At 38.6% G+C, this 24,242-nt stretch overlaps 2 pseudogenes; one reads left to right on the top strand and one right to left on the bottom strand.

The window, feature by feature from the left end:
- Positions 1–24,242, bottom strand: part of LOC143645099 (tripartite motif-containing protein 43-like) — a 601,918-nt pseudogene that overhangs the window by 444,790 nt on the left and 132,886 nt on the right.
- LOC143643875 (upstream-binding factor 1-like protein 1) lies at positions 17,211–18,433 on the top strand (annotated as a pseudogene).

Genomic DNA, 24,242 nt, shown 5'->3' with positions numbered 1-24,242 from the left:
TTCCTCATGCAAATACATTTTTAAAATTTGTACATTGTACATTTCACTATTATTATACACTCTAGGCATTCCTAGATTATAGCACCTCAATCTTTAACATCTATCTTTCTTTCTGATTTCATTTATGTCCCCAGCCCTCCTCCCTCTATCATTCTCACATGCTGCTTCATTCAGTGTTTTAACATAATTACATTACAGTTAGGTAGTATTATGCTGTCTATTTCTGAGTTTTTGTATCCAGTCCTGTTGCACAGTCCGTATCCCTTCAGCTCCAATTACCCACTATCTTACCCTATTTCTATCTCCTGATGGTCTCTGTTACCAATGACATATTCCAAGTTTATTCACTAATGTCGGTTCATATCAGTGAGACCATACAGTATTTGTCCTTTAGTTTTTGGCTAGTCTCACTCAGCATAATGTTCTCTAGGTCCATCCATGTTGTTATATACTTCATAAGTTTTTTCTGTCTTAGAGCTGCATAATATTCCATCGTATGTATATACCACAATTTTTTTTAGCCACTCTTCTGTTGATGGACATTTTGGCTATTTCCATCTCCTTGCAATTGTAAATAATGCTGCTATAAACATTGGTGTGCAAATGTCCGTTTGTGTCTTTGCCCTTAAGTCTTCTGAGTAGATACCTAGCAATGGTATTGCTGGGTCCTATAGCAATTCTGTATTCAGCTTTTTAAGGAACTGCCAAACTGCCTTCCACAGCGGTTGCACCATTTGACATTCCCACCAACAGTGGATAAGTGTGCCTCTTTCTCCACATCCTCTCCAGCACTTGTCATTTTCTGTTTTGTTGATATTGGCCCTTCTGGTGTTTGTGAGATGATATCTCATTGTGGTTTTGATTTGCATTTCTCTAATGGCCAGGGACATTGAGCATCTCTTCATGTGCCTTTTGGCCATTTGTATTTCCTCTTCTGAGAAGTGTCTGTTCAAGTCTTTTTCCCATTTTGTAATTGGATTGGCTGTCTTCTTGTTGAGGTGAACAATCTCTTTATAAATTCTGGATACTAGACCTTTATCTGATATGTCATTTCCAAATATTGTCTCCCATTGTGTAGGCTGACTTTTGATGTACAAAAGTGTTTAATTTTGAGGAGCTCCCATTTATTTATTTCTTTCTTCAGTGCTCTTGCTTTAGGTGTAAGGTCCATAAACCCGCCTCCAATTATAAGACTCATAAGATATCTCCCTACATTTTCCTGAGAGATTCCAAACAGAGTTGAGAGGTTATCCTGGAGGTTATTCTTACACATTAAGTAGATATCACCTTGTTGTTCAAGATGTAGTGGAGAGGCTGGAGGGAATTGCCTGAAAATGTAGTGCTGTGTTCCAGTAGCCATGTTTCTTGATGATGATTGAACAATGATATAGCTTTCACAATGAGATTCTGTGAATGTGAAAACCTTATGTCTGATGCTCCTTTTAGCTACTATATCAACAGAAGAGTAGAACATATGGAATAAAAATAAATAATAGGGGGAACAAATGTTAAAATAAATTCAGTTCGAAATAGTGGTAAATGAAAGCGAGGGGTAAGGGATATGGTACATATAGTTTTTTTTTTTTTCTCTATTATCATTTTATTTCTTTTTCTGTTGTCTTTTTATTTCTTTTTCTAAATCGATGCAAATGTACTAAGAAATGATGAATATGCAACTATGTGATGATATTAAGAATTACTGATTATATATGTAGAATGGAATGATATCTAAATGTTTTGTTTGTTAATTATTTTTTAATTAATAATAAAAAAAAGAAAACCAAAACCAAAAATAAAATGTTTCTCCTTTGCAATGTGTATGAATTATCTGTAGGAGAGAAAGCCTTGAGGTAAGGTTTCGTATTTGCCAGGCAGTTCCCAATACATTATTTAGGATTCTTTTCTAGGATTAGAATTACTGGGTCAGTTGCTGGCATACTTTTAAGGATTTTAATACATATTTTGAAAATGTCCTACATTAATCCAATACAAATACCTCAGAAGTGTGTGCCCAGGTATGAACTTTGTACTATCAGAGTATTGGGTATAATTATCTTTTCTCATTATTTTCAAATTCCATAGCTGAATAATGATACTTGACTTATTTACTATCTCAAGGAATTGAATACATTTTCATTAATGTAATGGATGATTCTGATTTTTTAATAATATTGAATATGTTAACATTTAATCAGAATTTGTATCAGAAGTATAAATAAGTAACACATTGACTCGTTCAAATAACTTGTGGATGTGATAGCACACATGGAATGTGTCCTCTTTTATATAAAACTAGTTATATATTCAGACACCTACTTAAATATTTGAGTTTTATGTGAGAGATGTACTTGGCAGAATATTATTATAAATTTGCCTTTCCTTTTCAGAAAGAGTTCATTCTCCTTACTAAAAGATCAGAATAAAATAAAATATAAATTAAAAATATGAAGAATCCCACCAAGTCATTACATGGATAGCTCCAAGGAGCTTAGTCCCAAGATTTTTTTTTTCCATTCTAATTAACATTTTACAAAGTACAAAATATATTGTATTGGGGGGGTGACATTATGGTTTTTTTTCCTTTTCCATCATGAAGTACATGAATCTCAAGTGTTTTGTATTTCTTTCTGTGCTGATCTTAAACTATTACGTACCCCAGAAAAGCCTTGTTTTAATCTTGATCCAATCTTGTGGGGCCAGACACCGTTTTTGTTTTATTTTATTTTATATATGCTAACTGGCATGGGTCACATTTCATTCTTTTTGTATGTAAGTAGCCCGTTATTGCAACATCATTTGTTGAATTTTTTGTTTGCTTGTTCATTTGTTTTGGGGAGGTGTATGTGCCTGGAATTCAACATGGATCTCCTGCATGGCTGGCAAGAATTCCACCACTGAGCTACCTTTGCATCCTCTCCCCCACCCCCCTACCCCCAGACCTATTGTTTAGGTTGGGAACCTTTGATTGATTATTTCCATGGAGATGTGAAACACCCAGTTGTGGGTATGACCTTTTGATAGGATGGAGATGTGACTCCACCCATTCTGATGGGTCTTGATTAGGTTACTAGAGTTCTTTGAAAGGGGAAACATTTTGGAGAAACCTCAGATGCTGATGCTTGGAGAAGAGTTGATTCAGAGCTGACAGAGACATGGATGTTTGGAGATGCCTGGAGTACCGATAAAGAGAGCAGATGCCCAGAGACAGACAGAGCCCAGCAGATGTTACTGTGTGCCTTTCCATGAGAAGCTAAATAAGCCAGAACATGGAGAGAGCAAGAGAAAGCCAAAAGATGACACCCAGCCCTGGAGAAGCCAAGTGATAAACCCTGATGGGAAACAAAGGCTGACAGCAATGGAGCCCAGGATCAAGGGACCAGCAGATGCCAGCCACATGCTTTACCAGTTGACAGAGGTGTTCGGGATGGCATCAGCCTTTCTTGAGTGGAGAAAACTTCTCATTGGTGCCTTAATTTGGACATTTCCACAGCTTTAGAACTATATATTTGTATCATAATAAATTCCCTGTTTAAAAGTCACTGCATTTCTGGTACATTGCATATTGCAGCTTTAGCAAACTAAAGTACTTCCCCAAAAGAAAATAAGTTGTGAGGGCCCCTGGGAAAAGGAAGGTTAGGATTGCCTCATTCTCCCTTTCCCCTAGACCTTGGGAAATTATGTAAGCACCATTGCGGGGGACAAGGGGTATGGCATGTCAGGTGAGGGTCCAGTTGGACTGTGGGCAGGAAGACCCCTAACCCTTCAAAAAATGGCTTCTCAAAAGAGGCCTTTCAGAGTCCCCCTGTGCATCCAATGCTCACCCACACTCTTCTCAGGACAGCAGAAATGATTTGGGCTGGAGCAAGAGGGAGGTTGGAAATTGATTTTGTTTTTAGGTTCCACTGTTTTGGAGCCAGCCCTGCTCAAATTTTCCTTCGTCATTTTCTAAATAGGTGGACTGAGGTGGTGGGAATGAAACCACATCCAACTCAAACTCTTAGGCCCTGAATTCCACGGGGTCTCCACTTTCCTGGAAGCTCTTCCAGGACAGTCCCCCAGTGCCCCAGTAGATTGCACTGGCACCCACCACCTCTCCTTCTGAATACTGTCTTCACAATCAGGTGCTTCCAAGGTTTCAGCAGTGGTAGGTGCAGCCCATTCAGGGATGGCTGTATGGACTGTCAGGGATGGGGGCTGTCAGGCCTCTGCAAAGTAAAAACCATTCTCTGGGGATGACTTCCCCCACCAGAGAGTAATTTTAAGAAGTAAAGTTTGATGGGGCCACCCTTCCAGGGCAACCTCCCTGGTGGTCCCTCATCACTCTGAGGCCAGGGCCCCATTCAAGACCTGCCACCCACCCACCTAATCATCTCTGTACATGTGGCCCATATAAGACTACTACTGAAGATTCCAAATACTGAATTAGCCAGTACATTAGCTCAGATCTGGGCTCTGGACATACATGCCCACAAACACACACACTAACTTGTGTCACACACACAAATGTGCACACATAAAGATAGACAGGTGTGTACATGCATGGAATCCAGTGTTCTAGCTCCTTGGGAAGGTATTGCCCTGTAGTTGCAACACCTTGGAACTCCCTTTATATCAAGACCACAAACTCTCTCATCCACTGGCTGCTCAAGGATGCTCAGACATAGGTTTCTGCTCTCACCTCAGGCCCCCTCCTGGTACAGACAACAGGCTGCCTCAGGCAACAGCCCTAACCTTTACCTTCCCAGGCAGAGCAACTTTAATAAGAGGGCATGGTTATCAAAGCTGCAGGGTACAGCTGCATTGTGACTTCTTTCCATAAAAAAAAAAAAAAAAGACATTGAAACTTGTCCTTCTGCCTCTATTTGAAAAACAAAAGAAGAAGAAGGAAAAAGAAAAGCTGAATGAGCTTCCAAATAGAGGAAACATTACCTAGCTTTCCCAGGTCTCAAATCCCCTCATGACATCCCCAGCCACTCTTCTGAAGCCTACTGCTACCACAGCCAAGCCTCTTGGTTCAGACAACCTTCTCTGAAAGTGGCAGGCTGCTGCTCTCCTTAGGTCCTCACCCTGCCTCAACACAATATCTAGGAAACCTTCTTAAAAGGTCCCAGCTCCTGTCTTCTCACAGTTGAGTGACTCCCTTATCCTCACAGAAACTCTGCTCACAAAGCCAACATCTGATTCCATATTTCAGAGGCAGGCTGCTGACCTGGCCTTTGCTTTCAGTGGACACCAATAATTCCAGGAGGCCTTGGTTTGAGCCTCAGGCCTGGAGGAGTCTATAATTGGGGGTAGTTTCCCAGAAGCTCCTTCTCTGTGGTCCATGGGGCTGACTTTCCAGTCTCTTGAGCAGCACTGCAAAAACAATCTTTGGAGTCGGGGACAGACCTGGGTTGTAGATAAGCAGGAGTGGAAGAGGCCCTTCTAATGGTTTTCTGATTGACAGACTTCCAGATTTTCTGATTGATGACTCCATTGATGTTTTCTTCTGGTACCAGACCATGGTCAAACTTGAAAGTACTGAGGAAATAGGGGAGAAAGTTAGCAACAGCTAGGGGCTTGGAGAGCTGGGCCCTAATTCCATACTTGACAAATCTCAGGGGCTATCATATAAATAGCACCATCTTCCAGAGCTCTCTAGATGCACTCATGAACAACAAATTGCCAGGAAACCTCTGCTGGGTCTGCATGCTCATCATGAGGGAGATGTAGATCTTAAGTGGGAGGAGGTGAAGGGAAGGTGGTCAGTGTTGTTGTGGGCGGCCATGGGGTCTAGCCTATCAGTTGTAGTGGAGCATGGTGTCCATGAGGAGTGTGGAATCAGCAGGCAGCTTATTGAGTTCCAAGCCTGTAGTGCAGAACCCATTGCTCAGGCTGCACCAAGGAAGGGTAACAAGTCTCTGAGCCATTTGGTCTTTCCAAAGCCCTTGATGATGCTGAGGTTGTCAGGTGCTATCATCTCGCCATTGATACATGATGGTGAACTCTAAGAACAAGGTGTGGGTGAAGAAAGGCAGATCCCATTTGAGCAACTGGATCAAGGCAGTGTGATAGGGTCATGAGCATGAACATGATATTCTGGTTGGCCAATGAGGCAATCACTGACTTGGAGAACTTAACTGATAGGATGGGACTTGCTAAACTATCACTGCTAGACAGTGTTCAAGATCAGCCAGGTGGCATCCACCACACTCAGGTGCTTTGATGAGGACAGTTCCTAGAACCCCTCCTCATTAACAATGTGGCTATAATCCTCTGGTCTCAGTCACACAGAAGAAGGGGCTTTGGTTGTCTGCACTGCTTGTGAGAATATCAAGAATTCAACTTGGGGAAGTTGAACTTTCCCCCTTTCTCACCATTCTCTGAAGGGGACTTTGCAAATATTTTTTTATTCACTGTTCAAATCACTCTGGGATTTATCAGGGCATCACTCAGACAAACCAACAAAATCCTATGTCCTACTCAAGGTTCCATGTACTTACGGTGTTCAATTAAGCTATCTACATAAGTTATATTAGGAAATGTACTAGTCAAAATATAAATTTTGTGCAAAATTAACATTTTTTGTTTTAGTTTCACACATAAGGTAAAAGTTTTAAATATTAATTACCTTCTATTTTCAGCACCCTGCAGTAATGACATTCCTTTGTTCTTTCTCATGCAAAAACATTTTTTAAATTTGCACATTTAGTCACTATCATTATACACTCTAGGCATTCCTAGATTATACCATCTCAGTCTTTATTTTCCATCTTTCTTTCTGATTTCATTTGTGCCCCCAGCCCTCTTCCCTCTATCATTCTCACATTCAGCTTCATGCAGTGTTTTAACATAATTGTATTACATTTACGTAGTATTGTGCTGTCCATTTCTGAGTTTTTACGTTCAGTCCTGTTGCACAATCTGTATCCCATCAGCTCCAATTACCCAATATCTTACCCTATTTCTATCTCCTGAAGGTCTCTCTTACCAATGAAATTCTCCAAGTTTATTCACCAATGTCAGTTCATATCACTGAGACCATACAGTATTTGCCCCTTTGAAGAAACAGAATCTTATAAATGGGTTTTTATGAATGGTTTTCTAAACTGACTGGACTCAAAGGCACTAAGCACTCTGATTCCCATAATCAGAATGGCATTGACAATCCATGGAGTGAGTTGACAAAAGAGATAGTCAAAATATCACCATTCAATTTTTCTGATGCTTTGCTTGTATGAAGCCACATTCTGGGGGATAATGTTTTTGACTTTTACAGAGTTTTGTGGAAATAGTAAGTATAGAGATGTTGGCTGATTGTCATTATATACATTGTATACATTAATGAGTTTCCTGGATGGGCTTAAGGCTTCAAAGGAGAAGCTTAAACGCCATCTGACAGATGTGGACATTTCTGTGAATGTCCTGAAGGGAAATCTTATTTCCTATAGCCGTAGACTTGAGATCTCTGAAAATCAGACTCAGAATCCTATTGTTAGAGTAGCAACTTTACAATGTAAACTGAAATCTCAATGTTGCATGGTATCTGCCATTAAAGTGAGGGCATTGATTGGAAAGGAGTGGGACCCTGAAAAATGGGATGGTGACATATGGATTGATAATGATGTCGGTGGAGAGGTGAAACCCTACTCATGCTGAGTCTTCTCTAGATAACCCTGTAATAGTCTGCCCTGAGGACATAACTGCCCCACCTCAAGTCTGCCTTGAGTAGTTTGCCACCCATCTTCCACCTGAAGGAATTAGCCCTAGAGTGATTAATCCTGTTTCACCAGATGAAACTGCAAATGAAGACCCTGAAGCAAATGGCTTGGAAGATACTTTTAATTCTTTTCATGTCCCACCCCCACACCCCTCATTTCTTCCTGACCTATAACTAAAGTCCAACAGGCACCTAAAGGTAAGGTACAAAGTATCACACATGGGGCGGTACATTATAGTCCAAAAGAACTGTGTGAGTTTTCCAATTTATATAGACAGAAATCAGGAGAATATGTGTGGCAATGGATTTTAAGGGTGTGGAATAAATGTGGGAGGAATATAAGGCTGGATCAGACTGAATTTATTGATATAGGCCCACTAAGCAGAGACTCTGCATTCAATGTTATAGCTCGAAGGGTTAGAAAAAGTATTGACAGTTTGTTTGGATGGTTGGCTGAAAGATGGATGAAAAGGTGGCCGAAATTACCTGAAGTTGAAATGTCAGAACTGCCCTGGTATAATGTAGATGAGGGAATCCAGAGGCTTAGAGACATTGGAATGTTAAAGTGGATTTATCATGCAAAACCTGCTCTTATACCCCAGGAATGTTCAGAGGGTGCATCTTTTACCAGAACAGTGAGAAATAAATTTGTGAGACTAGCACCATCATCCCTGAAGAGATCTGTGGTTGCACTTCTCTGTCAGTCAGATATTATTACTGTAGGAACTGCTGTCACTGAGCTGGAATCCTTAAACACAATGGGGATGACTGGATCCCGAATTGGCAAAAGCCAGGTGGCAGCACTTAATCACCAAAGATAGGGCAGACATGGCTATTATAATAGACAGCAAACTCAAAGCAGGAGTCAAAATAATCTAACTCGCAGAGATTTGCATCATTGGCTAGTAAATCATGGTGTACATAGAAATATAATAGATAGGCAGTCTATTAAATTCTTGTTTGAGCTGTATAAACAAAAGAGTTCTAGGTCAAGTGAACAGGAGTCTAACTTGAATTATAAAAACACAGAGTCATGGCCCCTTAATCGATTTCCAGACTTAAGACAATTTACAGACCCAGAGCCCCTTGAATGAAAGGGAGGTCAGGTCCCTTTGGGGAAGAACCCTGTTACACTGCCACAAATCTATACTGTTAATCTTCCTCCAAGCCTTCCCCAAGGAGAGTGATGGTCTTTTACCAGGGCAACTGTGCATTGGGGAAAAGGAAATTATCAAATATTTGGGGGATTATTAGACACTGGTTCAGAAGTGACCTTAATTCCAGGGGACCCAAAATGTCACTCTGACCCACCAGTCAGGGTGGGGGCTTATGGAGGCCAGGTGATCGATGGAGTTTTAGCTAAGGTCCATCTCACAATGTGTCCTGTAGGGCCCCGGACCCATTCTGTAGTTATTTCCCCAGTTCCAGGATGCATAATTGGAATAGACATACTGAGTAACTGGTAGAATCCCCACATTGGCTCTCTAATTTGTGCAGTGAGGGGTATTATAGTGGGAAAGCCAAGTGGAAGCCACTAAAACTGCCCCTACCTAGCAAAATAGTAAATCAGAAGCAACACCGGATTCCTGGAGGGATTGCAGAGATTACTGCCACTCTTAAGGACTTGAAGGATGCAGGGGTGGTGATTTCCACCACATCTCCATTTAACTCTTCTATTTGGCCTGTCCAGAAAACAGATGGGTCTTGGATGATGACCGTGGATTATCGTAAGCTCAACCAGGTGGTAACTCCAATTGCAGCTGCTGTTTCAGATGCGGTATCATTGCTTGAGCAAATCAAGCTGCTCTGCTACTTGGACCATGAGATCCAGCAGATCCAATGGTTTTAGAAAGTGTCTGTGGCAAATAGAGATGCTGTTTGGAGCCTTTGGTGGGCCCCTCTAGGAGAATCACAAAATCAGACCCTTAAGATTTTGGAGCAGAGCCTTACCATTTGCTGCAGATAACTACTCTCCTTTTGAGAAACAGCTTTTGGCCTGCTACTGGGCCTTAGTAGAGACTGAAAGCTTAATCTTGGGCCACCAAGTTACCATGAGACCTCAGTTGCCTATCATGAGCTGGGTGTTGTCTGATCCATCAAGCCATAAGGTTGGGCATGCACAGCAGCACTCCACTATAAATTGAAAATGGTATATACGAGATAAGGCCAGAGCAGGTCCTGAAGGCAAAAGTAAGTTACATGAGGAAATGGCCCAAATGCCCATGGTCTCCACTCCTGTCACATTACCTTCTCTTTCCCAGACCAGAGCTATGGCCTCTTGGGGAGTTCCTTACAGTGAATTGACTGAGGAAGAGAAATCTGATGATTCAGGATGATATGCATGTACCACCCGAAAATGGATAGCTGCAGCACTACAACCCCTTTCTGGGGTGTCCTTGAAGGACAGTGTCGAGGGAAAATCCTCCCAGTGGGCAGAACTTTGAGCAGTGCACTTGGTTGTTCATCTTGCTTGGAAGGAGAACTGGCCAGTTTTGCATTTGTATACTGCCTCATGGACTGTTGCTAATGGTTTGGCTGGATGGTCAGGGACTTGGAAAGACCATAATTGGAAAATTGGTGACAAAGAGGTATATGGATAGACCTTTCTGAGTGGGCTAAAAACACGAAGATATTTGTGTTCCATATGAATGTGCACCAGAGGGTGATTTCAGCAGAGGAAGGTTTTAATAATCAAGTGGATAAGGTGACCCGCTCTGTGGATACCAGTTAATCTCTTTCTCAGCAACTCCTGTCATTGCCCAATGGGCTTATGAACAAAGTGGCCATGGTGGTAGGGATGGAGGTTATGCATGGGCTCAGCAACATGGACTTCCACTGACCAAGGCTGACTGAGCTACAGCCATTGCTAAGTGCCCAATCTGCCAGCAGCAGAGACTCACACAGTCCCTGCTAGAACACCATTCCACAAAGTGACAAGCTGGCTACATGATGGCCAGTTGATTACAGTGAACCACTCCCTTCATGGAAGGAGCAGTGATTTGTTCTAACTGAAATAGACATATACTCTGGATATGCGTTTGCTTTCCCTGCATGCAATGCTTCTGCCAAAACTACCATCCATGGGCTGATAGAATGCCTTATCCATCATCATGGTATTCCATACAGCATTGTTTCTGATCAGGGAACACACTTCACAGCAAATGAAGTGCAGGAATGGGCACATGCTCATGGAATTCTCTGGTCTTATGTTCCCCATCATCCAGAAGCAGCTGGATTGATAGAACAGTGGAAAGGCCTTTTGCAAGCTCAATTATGGTGCCAACTAGGTGGCAGTACCTTGAAGGGCTGGGGTAATGTTCTCCAAGAAACTGTGTATGCTCTGAATCGGCATCTGCTTTATGGTGTTGTTTCTTCCATAGCCAGGATCCATGGGTCCAAGAACCAAGGGGTGGAAATGGGTGTGGCACCACTCATTATTACCCCTAGTGGTCCACTAGGAAAATTTTTGCTTCCTGTCCCCATGCCCCTGAGCTCTGCTGGTCCACAGGTTTTAGTTTTAAAATGGGGAGTGCTTCCACCAGGAGAAACAACAATGATTCCATTGAACTGGAATCTAAGACTGCCACCTGGTAACTTTGGGCTACTCATGCCCCTGGATCAACAAGCCAAGAAGGGGATTACATTACTGGCTGGGGTGATTGATCCTGACTATCTGGGGGAAATAGGTCTGCAACTAAACAAAGGAGGTGAAGAAGAGTTTTCCTGGAATATAGGGGATCCCCTAGGGCGTCTATAAGTACTACCATGCCCTGTGACTAAAATTAATGGAAAACTGCAATAACCCAATCCAGGCAGGGCTACCAATGGCTCTGAAACCTCAGGAATAAAGGTTTGGGTCACCCCACCAGGCAAAGAATCATGGCCAGTTGAAGTCCTGGCTGAGGGTAAAGAGAACATGGAATGGGTAGTGGAAGAAGGTAGTGATAAATATGAACTACGACCATGTGATCAGTTACAGAAACGAGGACTGTAATGCTGTTTTGTTCATGTTATACTATTTAAGTTGTAAGATATCAAGTTTAAGGATGAGTATTACCCAAGGACTTACACACTATTCTGGAGAGATTACTGTGATTCCAGTTATATGCAGGACAGTTGAGCATTGTTAGGTGAAAAAAATGTGTCTTTTATTATTTTCTATTTAGAAATTAGGTATGGTTTAAGGTGATGAGTATAACTGCCAAGCTGACAAGGGGTGTACTGTCATGGTCAGTTTCATGTGTCAACTTGGCCAAGTGGTGGTACCTGTTTGAGTGGTTCGGCAAGTGCTAACCGGTCTGTTACCATGAGGACATTTCATAGAATTAAGTCATGATCATGCCAGCTACATCCACAGCTGATTCCATTTGTAATCACCCAAGGAGAGTGTCTTCTTTAGTGAGTGATGCTTAATCTGATCACTGGAAGCCTTTTAAGGAGGATTTAGAAGAGACAGGCTCTCTTCCCGCTTCGGCCGGTGAGCCTCTCCTGTGGAGTTCATCCAGACCCTCCATCGGAATCATCAGCTTCACAGCCTGCCCTACAGATTTTGGACTCTACGTTCATATGGTTAATTTTATAAATTTTACATTTATGAATATTTCCTATTGATTGTTTTTCTAGAGAAACCTAACTGATACACTATGATTTTTAAAAATCCAAATTTGTCATGTATTTGTACTTTTTGTAAAGCTAACTAATCATTTTGCTTATTTACTCTTTTACAAATAATACCCTCTTGTTTTATTAGTCATGTTTTTCTCCAGGAAAGCAGAACCAACATGGTATATATGTGCTGGTGAGACTATTTACAGACTATCCAGGTGAGTACAGAGTTGAATAAATGAATTTGCATGTCTTTCTTTTAAAAATGAGAAAGAATTTCAATTTAACACTCATCAGGCTTAGACTTTCTCAAGCAGATGGTAATGTGTCTAGTTAATAAAAATTAATTACATAATTTACTCAAACTATAGAATGCTAATTTCTACTATTAATTGAATTTTATAAATTAATATGATCTTTTCTGTTATTTTATGATCCTTGTATGTACGAATTGTGAACTTCTTGACAAGCAGTGCCAGATATTATGCAGTCCTATCACGGCATGATACCAAAAATTTAATTGAAAACCTTGTTGTAGAATATGAAAAATATCTCTTTAGAAGCTTAAGGCTGCAGCTTTGGTCTTTAAAGGGGCCAGTAACAATCCAGGAATCGGTGCTGGTCGTAGAAATGTGACATTGCTGAGCACATTGAAGCTGAATTACCAGAAATGAGAGGAATCTTTGCACTCACTCTGGTTTATAAGTGGCAATTCTGATGATCTCCAGTCATTTGTTTTAAAACACAATGTATTAGATGACACTGGGGTTGTAATTTTATTTTGGAACTTGATTATTTCCAGATGATTATGAACTTTTGATATTAGTCTGATATGATTGTGGAATATATTTTTCTTCTATTATGAACAATGTGGAGCTTTACATTAAGTTTATTTCAATGCATTCATAGCAAAGAGAAAAGGAGATTCAGTTGTTTAAATTTTCAGAACTAAAGGTTGTAGCCAAAGATGAATGCAATGCTGATCAATTATTTTGTATAAGAGATAGATGGGAGTAGAGCTTTATCATAGAATAAAATAAAGCACTTTCAGTGACTGATTTTAGTTTACATAGATAATCTGTGTATCTGCAGTAATTTTTCTCAGGTTGTTCTATCAATTTGTAGTAGGAAGAGCATTTCTGTGTATGAATGTTGAAAGTTAAGTGCAGAGAAGTGTTCTCACCTCTCAGTTCCCACATTACCTACACGTTTCCTCATAATAGAAATTTTCTCTTGGTATTCATGTCTGTAAACTCCTAAGGAGAGATACATTGCCTTCTTTATAGGTCTACCAAAAGAGATAGTCCCTGTTAGGCTGTATGTGATTTCAAATAATATGTTTATTCTATTGACCTTATTAGAAGTGAAAAATTTAACTTTTTTCTTATAACATTCTTATTTTCTTGGGAGTTTTTAGGTTTCATTTGCCTGTTTTTCTCTAAACCCATAGCAAACTCATTCCCAAACTCTTTGAACTGAAAAGTCTTCTCAAGATTTATAGACATATCAGCTAATCCCTCAAATTCAACTAGAGATCATTTGTCCCTCCTCAGGCTTAGGAAGGAAGTAGCTTCCCACTGTGGCTGGACTTTGGTGCCTCACTCCCTTGTTGTGTTCTGCTTGCCTTGCTGAAACATTGTGAGTAGCCCCTCATTAAAGGGTCCTGAACTATCTGCATTAGTTTCTATTTCCTGCTTTCTTGACTGATAACATCTATTTTTTAAACTTTTTAAATTGTTTTTTACTTTCTGAATTTTATTCTTAATCTTCTGTTGACAATTTTAATTTTTGCTATAGTATTTTTAATCTACAAAATCTTTTATTCATTTTCAAGATCCCTTTTTTTTTAGTAAGGATGATTTGTTCTTTTTCTCTTGAAACACAATGCATATAATGTAAAATTCACCATTTCAAACATTTTAAGTGTACAATTCAGTGAATACATTCATAATTTTGTACAACCATAACCACTATCTAATTTCAGAGCATTTTTGTTATCCACAAAATAAGCCCCATACCTATTAGTACTCACTACCCATTTCCCCTTCCTTCCAGGCCCTGGCAAAACTAATCTACTTTCAGTCACTGTGAATTTGCCTATTCTTGATAGTTCACAGAAATGTGATCATACAATATGTGGTCTTTTGTGTTTGTCTTACTTAACTTAGGTAATGTTCTCAAGCCCTTGTTGCCTGTGACAGTAGCTCATTTATCTGGATAATATTTTATCGTATTCATACACCACATTATATTTATCCAAACATCAGTTCATGGGCATTTGAGTTGTTTACACTTTTATTATTTTTATTATTTATTTATTTATTTATTTATTTGCATGGTCAGGCACTGGGAGTTGAACCCGGGTCTTTGGCATGGCAGGCGAGAATCCTGTCACTGAGCCACCGTCGCACTGCTCCACTTTAGCAAGTTATATAAACTCTCAATTGTCTTAGTTTCCTCACTTATATAATGAGATAATAATGGTAAACCAACCTCATGAAGTTATGAGGGAGAAAATGAGAGTGAGTGAAGCATGTGTATTAGTTTCCTAGGTCTGCCATAACAAATTTCCACATAGTGGCTTAAAACAACAGAAGTTTATTCTCTCGTAGTTCTGGAGGCCTGAGGTCCAAGATAAGGTTGGTTTCCTCTGAGGCTCTGAGGGAATAGCCACCCATTCCATGCTTCTCTCCTAGGCTCTGGTTTCTGTTTGCAACCATTGGGGTTCTTTGGCTTGTGGCAACAAAACTCCAACCCCTGCCTCCGTCTTCACATGACCTTCCCTGTGTCTCTGTGTCTCAAGTCTCCCTCCTATAAGGACACTAGTCTTTGTTTTTGGGGCCAACCATAAATCCAAGATAATCTCATCTTGAGATCCTTAATTACATCTGCAAAGATCTTATTTCAAAATAAGATCACATTCACACAGGTACTGGATGTTAGGACTTTGATATTTTCTTTTGTGAGACACTATTCAACCCACTACAATTTGGAAAAATGCCTGGCTTATAAAATGCCACACAACACAACTCTATTTTCGTTTCCACTGCTCTACACGCATCATCATATATTTAAAGAATAATTGAAAAGAAAACAAATCATCCTTTCTAAATTCAATTTCCAAATATAATGCATCTCATTTCTAATATTAGAATATTCTTAGACTATGACTGATTTTTTATTTTACACAATCATAACTTATAAAATAGTTGAAAGTTTAATACAAACAACTTATTTTTTCTTGAATCATGACAGTGAGTTGTAAATACATAAATGCAATGTATGGATTTATTTGTTTCTTATATCTTTTTACTACTTCGTCGTGTATAATTTTATCTAATTACTTTTTCAGTTCTTTTAGCTTGTCTGCATTCTTAGTTTTCTAAGGACATTGATAAAATAGTACTTTTTTCTCATTGTTGAAATTAAAACTCAATAGCTTTTGAGTTTAATATCTTTTCTCAACACTTCATGTATTTCAAAGTTTTCATTCCTTTGCAGTTTTCTATCCTCATTATAGAAAAGCTTCCCCAAGTGCGTTTTCTACATAATGGGAGTATAATATCTTGACAATATTTTTTCAAACTTCTACTTCAATTATGGCTTTTAATTTTACTTTAACAATCTCATTTTGCATTATTACAATTATTAATTCTTCACTGATCCAGAAAAAATTTTAAATTGATTCTTTAAGGGTGTATCTTTTATACTCTACTGAGAATATCACATAGTTCTCAAAATGATGTTCGCAAATATTCAACTCAGAAGTTCACCTTCTCTTTGACTTTTAAGTCCGATACTGATGTGCACTTTCCTTTCTTCAATAACTTTTCACCCTTGGGGGCCCCATGTCACACTTCTTTTATTCACCCTCCAATTATATAAATGTGGCTTTACTTAATGTTTTATTTAATTTTTTGAACTTTTTTTTTTGTGGAGCTTCATCTTAAAATGGATGATTATCCTAAAAATGATACTGAAGGAGTTATGAGAATTTGGGGCATGACTAGAGGAAATATGTGCCAGAGATATTCGACTTGAAAAGACAAGATTAGTAACAAGATAAACGGAGATGGGAAATAGTAGGAATCAAACGTGCTATTACTTTAAGTTCCTGTATGTGGTGTTCTAAGTAGGGCTTTCTGAAGGAGGTAAAACTTTCATTGAAGTTTACAGATAAGAAGCAGTTTCCACATAAATGTTGGAAATGCTCTGTAATTCTCATTAAATCCTTGCTATCTAAAGAGAGAAGTATAGAGCTAACTAGATGCACAGAGTCCAGAAAATCTATAAACCAGTCATTTACTTCAGGTTCAAATTCACAGTGAGATATGTTATTTTTTTGGTTTTGTTCTGTATTTTGTTGGGGTGAGGACATCCTTGGTTTGTCTCATTCCTATTTCCAGCTCCTCAACTGCACCTTCTGTCATGACCATCTGGGCCATTCTTTTTCATTTTAGCCATTTCTCTTCACGTTTGAATTTTTTACTCACCTTTCCTGGGGCCTTTCTCTTATCCTAAGGCCCTTGAATGAGAAGCCAGTCACTTGTCTATTTAAGTCAAGCCTGAGGAAACTATGGGGGATGGGATGGGGGCAAGTTGAGGCGGGGAGAGGCAATATTTGAGAGTGCAAATGAAAGGTAAACATAACTTTCAACTTAGAAGATGGGCAATTTTCCTTTTAAATAATTAAAGGTAAATTATGGAAGGGACGTATTCCAAGGGCGAGGTGGTTTTTTTTTTTTTACTCATGTTATAGAAGAGTAACATTCCTTCTTTTTCTCCTAGGAGATTTATATCACACATTCGGCAGGATTTCCAGAAATAACACAACTGCCGAGTCTTCAGTGAAGCATTTTGATTTCCTCGAGTTCTAGGACCGTGTTAGTGGTTCAGAGACCTAGAAATGGCATTGCCTAAAAGCCAAATCCACTGGTCCAAAGAAGACATTCTGATGTTACTGGAACTCATGAAGAATAACCTTCCATCCGATGACAAATATAAGTTTAAAACAACCCGGTCTCATGTGGATTGGGAAAAAGTAGCTTTTAAAGAATTTTCTGGAGAAATATGCAAAGTGAAATGGCTAGAGCTTTCTCATAATTTGAGGAAGCTTCGCACATTAACAGAATTAGTCCTGGAAGCTCAAGAACTTGTGAAAAATCCCTGCAAAAGCAAAAAAAAAAAAAGAAAAAACATTCAGATTTTCCCAAGAAGCCCTTGACTGCTTATTTCCACTTCTACAAAGAGAAGTGCTCTGAGTTATCCCAAATGCACCCTGAGCTGAAAAGGCAGGAGCTGACCAAGGTCTTGTCCAAGAAATACAAGGAGCTCCCAGAGCAGATGAAGCTGAAATACGTTGAAGATTTCCAGAGAGAGAAACAGGAATTTAAGGAAAAACTTGCTCAATTCACGGAAGAACATCCTGAAATACTCCAGAATTCCAAGACACTTGATATCCTCAACAAGCACCAAGCCCAAACCCAAAAGGAAAATGTGAAAGAAATGAGGTCCCTTCCAGAAACTAATGACTTTGCCAAAAAGATGAAATTCTATGGAGAGCCCACGAAGTCTCCAATGAACGGATACCACAAGTTTCATGAGGACTTGTGGGCAAGAAGTGACTTGTACCATATGTCAGAGAGAGAGAGCATGGTGGAGATCTGAAGATGCTGGCAGCACATTCCACAGAGCCTGAAGAAACAGTATGAGAAACTGGCTGAGAAGCTGCAACAGCAGTACAAGATGGACATGGATCTTTGGCTCAAGAGTCTGTCTCCCAAGGAATATGCTGCGTACAGAGAATCCACCTCTGCTAAGCGCAAGAACATGGACGTGATGGGAGGCCCGAGCCCCAAGTTCAGGTGGACAGCTCTGCAGTCCCCATCAGTGAAGAGCCTGCCAGGAAGACATGGAGAGGGCCAGGGACTACAGGCTCCAGGGACACATTCATCAGAGTCTATTTTGGATGAGTACCACTCCTCATGGGGGTCGGAAGAAATTAAGGAGGATGAGGAAGATGATGAAGGCATTAAGTCCTCAGATTCCAGCAGTGGGGATGAAGATGAAGACAGTGAGTCTGAGGGCTCAACTTCCTCACAGGACTCCTCTCACTCAGACTGCAAGTGAACTGGGTCTTTACCCTAAAGAATTGGGGAGAGAACTTTCAGCAAATGTCTGGGGCATCTTTGTCAAGGGGAAAAGACACTATTCTGTGCTCCTGCAAAGGCCCTCCTGGGAGAATAGCTTTAAATCAACTCAGTATCCCAAGACCCACCACATACCTCAATGTCATTTCCTCTGAAGCACACCATGAATTCAAGCTCTTGGAATAAAGAATGAGGTGGCTGGGTGGTGGAGGACACATGGGATTAGACTGACTGTTCCTGAAGAAATTTTCTCTCCTTATCTTCTGTGTGCTAGAAGTAGTAGTGGGATCCTCATGAATCTGTGACCTCTCCCTTCTTTGTGGAGCTGTCCATTTGGATTCCTAGATATTTTGGTGAATTGTTTATTATTCATAACTGTTATTGTGAGTAAGCAATTCTAATACCTGGAAATCATTCTATGATTTACAGTTTTTTTAACCACTAATTCCTTTGTCTTTTTAAATGTATTGGTTGTATATCCAGACAATATTAAGGAATTGTGATAGTATGTTCTTGTTTTGCTCATATAAGCTAAGATTTACAGGATTTGCAACTGTTAAAATTATGCTGACATATACACTTGAAATGAATATTAATATACTAATAAAATGTCTATTTACTTATATTTTAGGGGTTTTTGGTTCATGATGTATAGTTTCATTTTCATCATATCCCCTTTGTCATCTAATTTTTCTATAGGTATGGGTAACTTTATTAAAATATTACCTAATATTGAACCCTTCTCATGATACAGAAATAGACCCACTTTGTTTATTATGTTGATATGCTTAGAATTTAGACTAATTTTCTCAGCCTTTCCAATATCAGGAAAATCATATGTATGCAAGGTTTATGAACATATTTGTCAAATTCACTCAATCCTAATTTTCATTTTTAATTATCATAATTAGATTTTATTCTGGAGTAATAAGATCTGTGGAAAAAATCAGGACACTTACTAAATATCAAATTAAAGCCATAGGACTTCCCTTTCTTCTCTAAAAAATTGAAAAAATATATAGTAAGAAGGATAAGATCCAGAAAGGAAAAACTCTCCAATAAACTGTTCCAGACACATAGACTGGAATGGGTTAACACTTGCTCTATTTCTCTTTGCAGAAAACTCAGGAAAAAAATGAATGTTAAATATGCAAAGGGTCTATCAACTTGGTACTATGCAGGGAAAAACCAGCGGATGGCAGGTGTGCCCTCTTACCAGTGATGCTTGAGCTGATTCTTCAAGCAGCTAGTAAATTGAAGAGGGGAAATGAGAAGACAGAGTTATTTGGATCATACAGTTAATACATTTACTGAATGTCTCCTATCCTTCCGTCATTCCTTTCCTTCAACTATGCTAAAGTCCTGATTTTTGTGAATTGTTCTCAATCTCCTTTGCTGCTTACTTGCATCTACTGGTCCTTCCCTCCCAGGTTTTGTTGCTTTCACCTACCGGCTTGAGTGGGTTCCTCTCCTTTCTGCAGGTCATTTATTAACTTCTCTGGGCTTTTCTTCATACAGTTACCTTAATTTAATCTCTTTTATCCTTTAAAAAGACTCAAGTAAGAGGATTAAGACTCACCTTGAATGAGGTGGGACACATCTCAACTGAAATCATCAAAATGTCCCACCTGTAACAGGTCTATACCCACAGGAATAGATTAAAAGAACACGGCCTTTCTGCGGTGCCTAACAGCTTCAAACTATTTTATATAGCTACAGAAACTGAGATCACAAATGATTTCATTAACATCCATCACCATTTTCCTCTGAAACACCAATCTAGAACTCCAGAATTGATCATAATTCATTGTAATTCCAAAACCCACTCCTCCTTAAGCTTGAGTTTTTGGCATTGATCTCACCAAAAACTCAATTGCCCATATGCTTTCCACGCTACACTAATAGGTCCTCCTAATCCCATAAACACGGTAAAGGTGATCTACCCTCTCATCACACAACTGTAAATGTGAGTCCCCGGAGAAAGTCGTGCCAAGCTTTCAGAGTTTTTTAATAAATGATCTTAAATAATTATATATATATATTTTTTCCAGGTTTGGCCTGTTGTAAACACAGGATAAACAGAGGAGATACCTGAGTTAAGAACGTATAATGCAATAGTTGATGATTTACAGACATTTTGGTATTTAAGAGAAAAAAGGAAAATGTTGTAAATTTAAGACAAAGTTCTTTGAAAATTTTACATATAACCATATATCATTCTCCTAGACATGTTTTTATGTTTTTTATTGAAATGACTATTTGTTGAAGCCCAATTTTGAGTTTTTCATTGAATAGTAAACAAGCAAGGAATGCCCATAGCATCAATGATACAAATAATGACTAATATATCTAGAGGTTTATAGAAAGTGTCAGCACTGTGTAACATATATATATGTATATATATATATATATATAATATTTTAGCTAAGTATATGCTTTTATTCTCTATGACTTGCAAGACTTTATCTACTTTTACATACCTTCTAGATGGCTGAAATTCTGAATGTATGTGGAAAACCCAGATTCAGATTTTGCTACTCACTGCCCTATTCAACAGTAAATTTGCAAAATTAGTTTTAAAGATGACTCTTTACCTCAAAATTAGTAGGTACCATAAAAGACTTTTGCTAGTACATTATAGTAAGGCCTGTAACACATTCCAAAAGATGAGGTAAACAGATTCAGCCTTCCTTGTGGTTTCACATCATACATTTTCAAATTCATTCAGCACCTACTATATTCTAAGCCTTGTCCTAGTTGGATGAGATACAGAGATAAAAGCTATGATTCCTGTCCTCATGTTCTCAGTGCTTAGTAAAGAAGACTATTCAGTAAATGGAATTAGTAAGAGCCAGCATTCTTTGGTCAAAAAAAAATAAAAAGGATCAATATTGGATTTGGACAAATATAGATGAAAATCATAAATTGGAAACTACAAAATGTTATTGTTTAAAAAATTATCTCTTTGATTAACCATTTTGGGAACTGAGAATAAAGTTATAATCAAATATGATATAAATTTGAATGCAGTGCTTATAATATGCCTAGCTCACAAGAGAGTCATAAAAAAAAGGTAGGATGATTCATTCCTTTCTCTATTTCATCCAGCATCCATATTTCCCCTTTTCTTAATTCCAGTGAGAATGCTTCTTCTGATGCACAACATTTAGAAAGATAATATAGTAAAATAAATAAAATTAAATTAATGAAATTATTCTATGTACCAGCAATGAGCAAAGAAAAAATTAATGTATAATTCCATTTACAAAAGCATCCAAAAGAGTAAAATACTTAGAACTAAATTTAACCAAGAAAGTGAAAGATTTGTACCCTGAAAATTATGAAACGTGGCTAAAGAAATTAAAGAAGATCTAAATAATAGGAAGACCTCCTCCCCCCTGATAATGAGTTGAAGATTTCACATTGCTAAGGCAGCAACAGGAGTGCTGACAGAGCCCACACGGCCAGAGACCTTTGGATGCCGAAGAAAAAACGCCCCCAGGAAGCCTTATGAAATGAGGAGAGAAAGTTAGTAGAGGTGGCCATGTGCCCTTGCAGCTGAGAGAGACCCCAAACTTCATTGGCACTTTCTTTGGGATTCAGGGTCATGTGGAATGTTTTGGCCAATGAAATGCAAACAGGAATGACATGAGGACCTTTGAGGAAGAAGACAGAACAGTCATCATCATGTGGTTTGTTATATTTTGTTTCAATTTCTCTCTACCTCATAATCAATATTATTACAGAGTGAAACTGACCTTAAAATACAGACAATATGGAAAAGAGCCAAAACAACTTGAAACGAACATGTGCTTTGAGCAAGAAGTAAAATCTTAATAAACATTAAGATTTTTACTTCACTTTTTTAAGTACATTGTCACCTAGCTATGCTGACTCCTACACAGCTGATCATTTCCCAAGTGCAGACCCGACCCTGAACATGAGTGTGCCACAAAATATAGACAGTTCTGCCATGTGCAGTTTTAGGAAAAGAAAAAATAACATTGACTACAAGACATCTCTTTTATCGACCACTGGTGTTATTCACGTAAATGTACTTACAGACAACCCTTTTCTATTATATTTTTATTCCCATCCATATTATTCTACTGTAGTTTAAACTAGAACTTCGAAGTCAATTAAACCGGACTGTAATTGAATCTTATACTGTCAGTAAACACTTGTGCTTTTGGGGTACAGAAAATGCCAAACGCAGTAAATGAAATATACATTTTAAATGCTGTGCAATTCTAGAGAATTCTAGATCCTGCTCCTTGGCGAGGACCCAGATCTGCTCATTTACTGGGCACATTCAGGGGATTAATTGAGGGAGCCCCAGTGCGGGAATGCGGGGGGTGGGTGAGTGAAGGGGGGGGGCCCAGCACGAGTTTTCTTCTCTTGAGGGACCCTGGTCTGTTGCCGTCTCCTCTAATGCCTCAGGCGCAGAGAAGGTAAATCTATGATATGGAATATTTAGTGAAAATGGGAGAAATGCAAGAGATGCAAGGATATTTTCCTTTTAACATTCTTTTTATGTAGCTAAGGTCTACTTATACACTCAAATAAAAATAGCTACATTATAGTTAAGAATTATCTCTGTCCTTGGCAGTATGACAAATATTTGGACATATCTTTACTAATTATTATGACTTCCAAACCATAACAAGAGAATTCCATTCACCCTCGCCCTCCCTAATCTCTGAATTTTAGAACTGACCAGATGCCAACTGAACCAGACCCACACCCTATAGTCCAGGTAAAATCTCTCTTCCTGAGTCATCAGAAATGATGAATTCTCAGAGCTCTGAAATTACTGTTTCATATTCAGAAAAACAGAAGTATCTATTTTCTGTAATATGTACATGAAGTATCAATGCCTTATATGGATTCACACTTAAAAACACTATTATCTTGCTCACACTTTACAGTTGGAAAAACTAGGCTAAACTATTGCCTACTTATTTTTGAACATAGTGTTCCTAGCTTTTATGTAAGTTACTCATATACATGTTTTAAAGTTGAATTTTCATATTAAATATGTTTCCTTAACTGTTGTACAAACCACTCATTAGTTTCAGTTCAGGTTTTATCCTTATACTGAGATCTGAAGTATACTGATTTACCATGCATATTTATCATAAGAACTTAGCTTGTTTGTAAATGACTTTCATGATGCCAATAATTAGATTATGACACATTTTTTTACTACTCCAGTAGAGGAAGAATAAACCTTTGTGCTTTGCACTTTTTACTTAATACTGTTTAATAAAACTGATAGTTTTACCTCTTACATATGAATATTATATAACTGAAAAATCAGGGAATGCCCTTATGTGCCCTGTTTAATCATTTGAAATTCTCTTCCAGCTGTGTCCTTGCTTGAGCACACAAAAGAAACAGATGATCCATGCACTCTGAATTAGCAGTGTCAGGAAATAATAGTTACGTTACTATTATATTCCTGTTATACAAACATGTTTAGGAATATTTAAAAATTTCCCTATCATCATAATATTGCAATTGGTGCACAAATATTTATAGTTATAGCAGTATGTAGATTATCATGTTTATATATGGATTATCCAAATTCATTTGTGTAAAAGAAGAGGACTGTACTGCAGACCCTTAATTCTACTTCAGGTAGAAGTAAAATCAAATTATTAGTAGGGTACGAATTGCCAATGCATAGCAGGAGATACTGTGGAATGTAAATATTGGGCTATGAAACCAAACGAAAAATTTAATATTTTGGTTTGTGATTTTGTATGACTATTAAAATCTCTCTCTCT

This window comes from Tamandua tetradactyla, chromosome 8 (assembly GCF_023851605.1).
Source record: "Tamandua tetradactyla isolate mTamTet1 chromosome 8, mTamTet1.pri, whole genome shotgun sequence".
NCBI lineage: Eukaryota > Metazoa > Chordata > Mammalia > Pilosa > Myrmecophagidae > Tamandua > Tamandua tetradactyla.
This window is presented reverse-complemented; position numbering and strand designations above follow the sequence as displayed.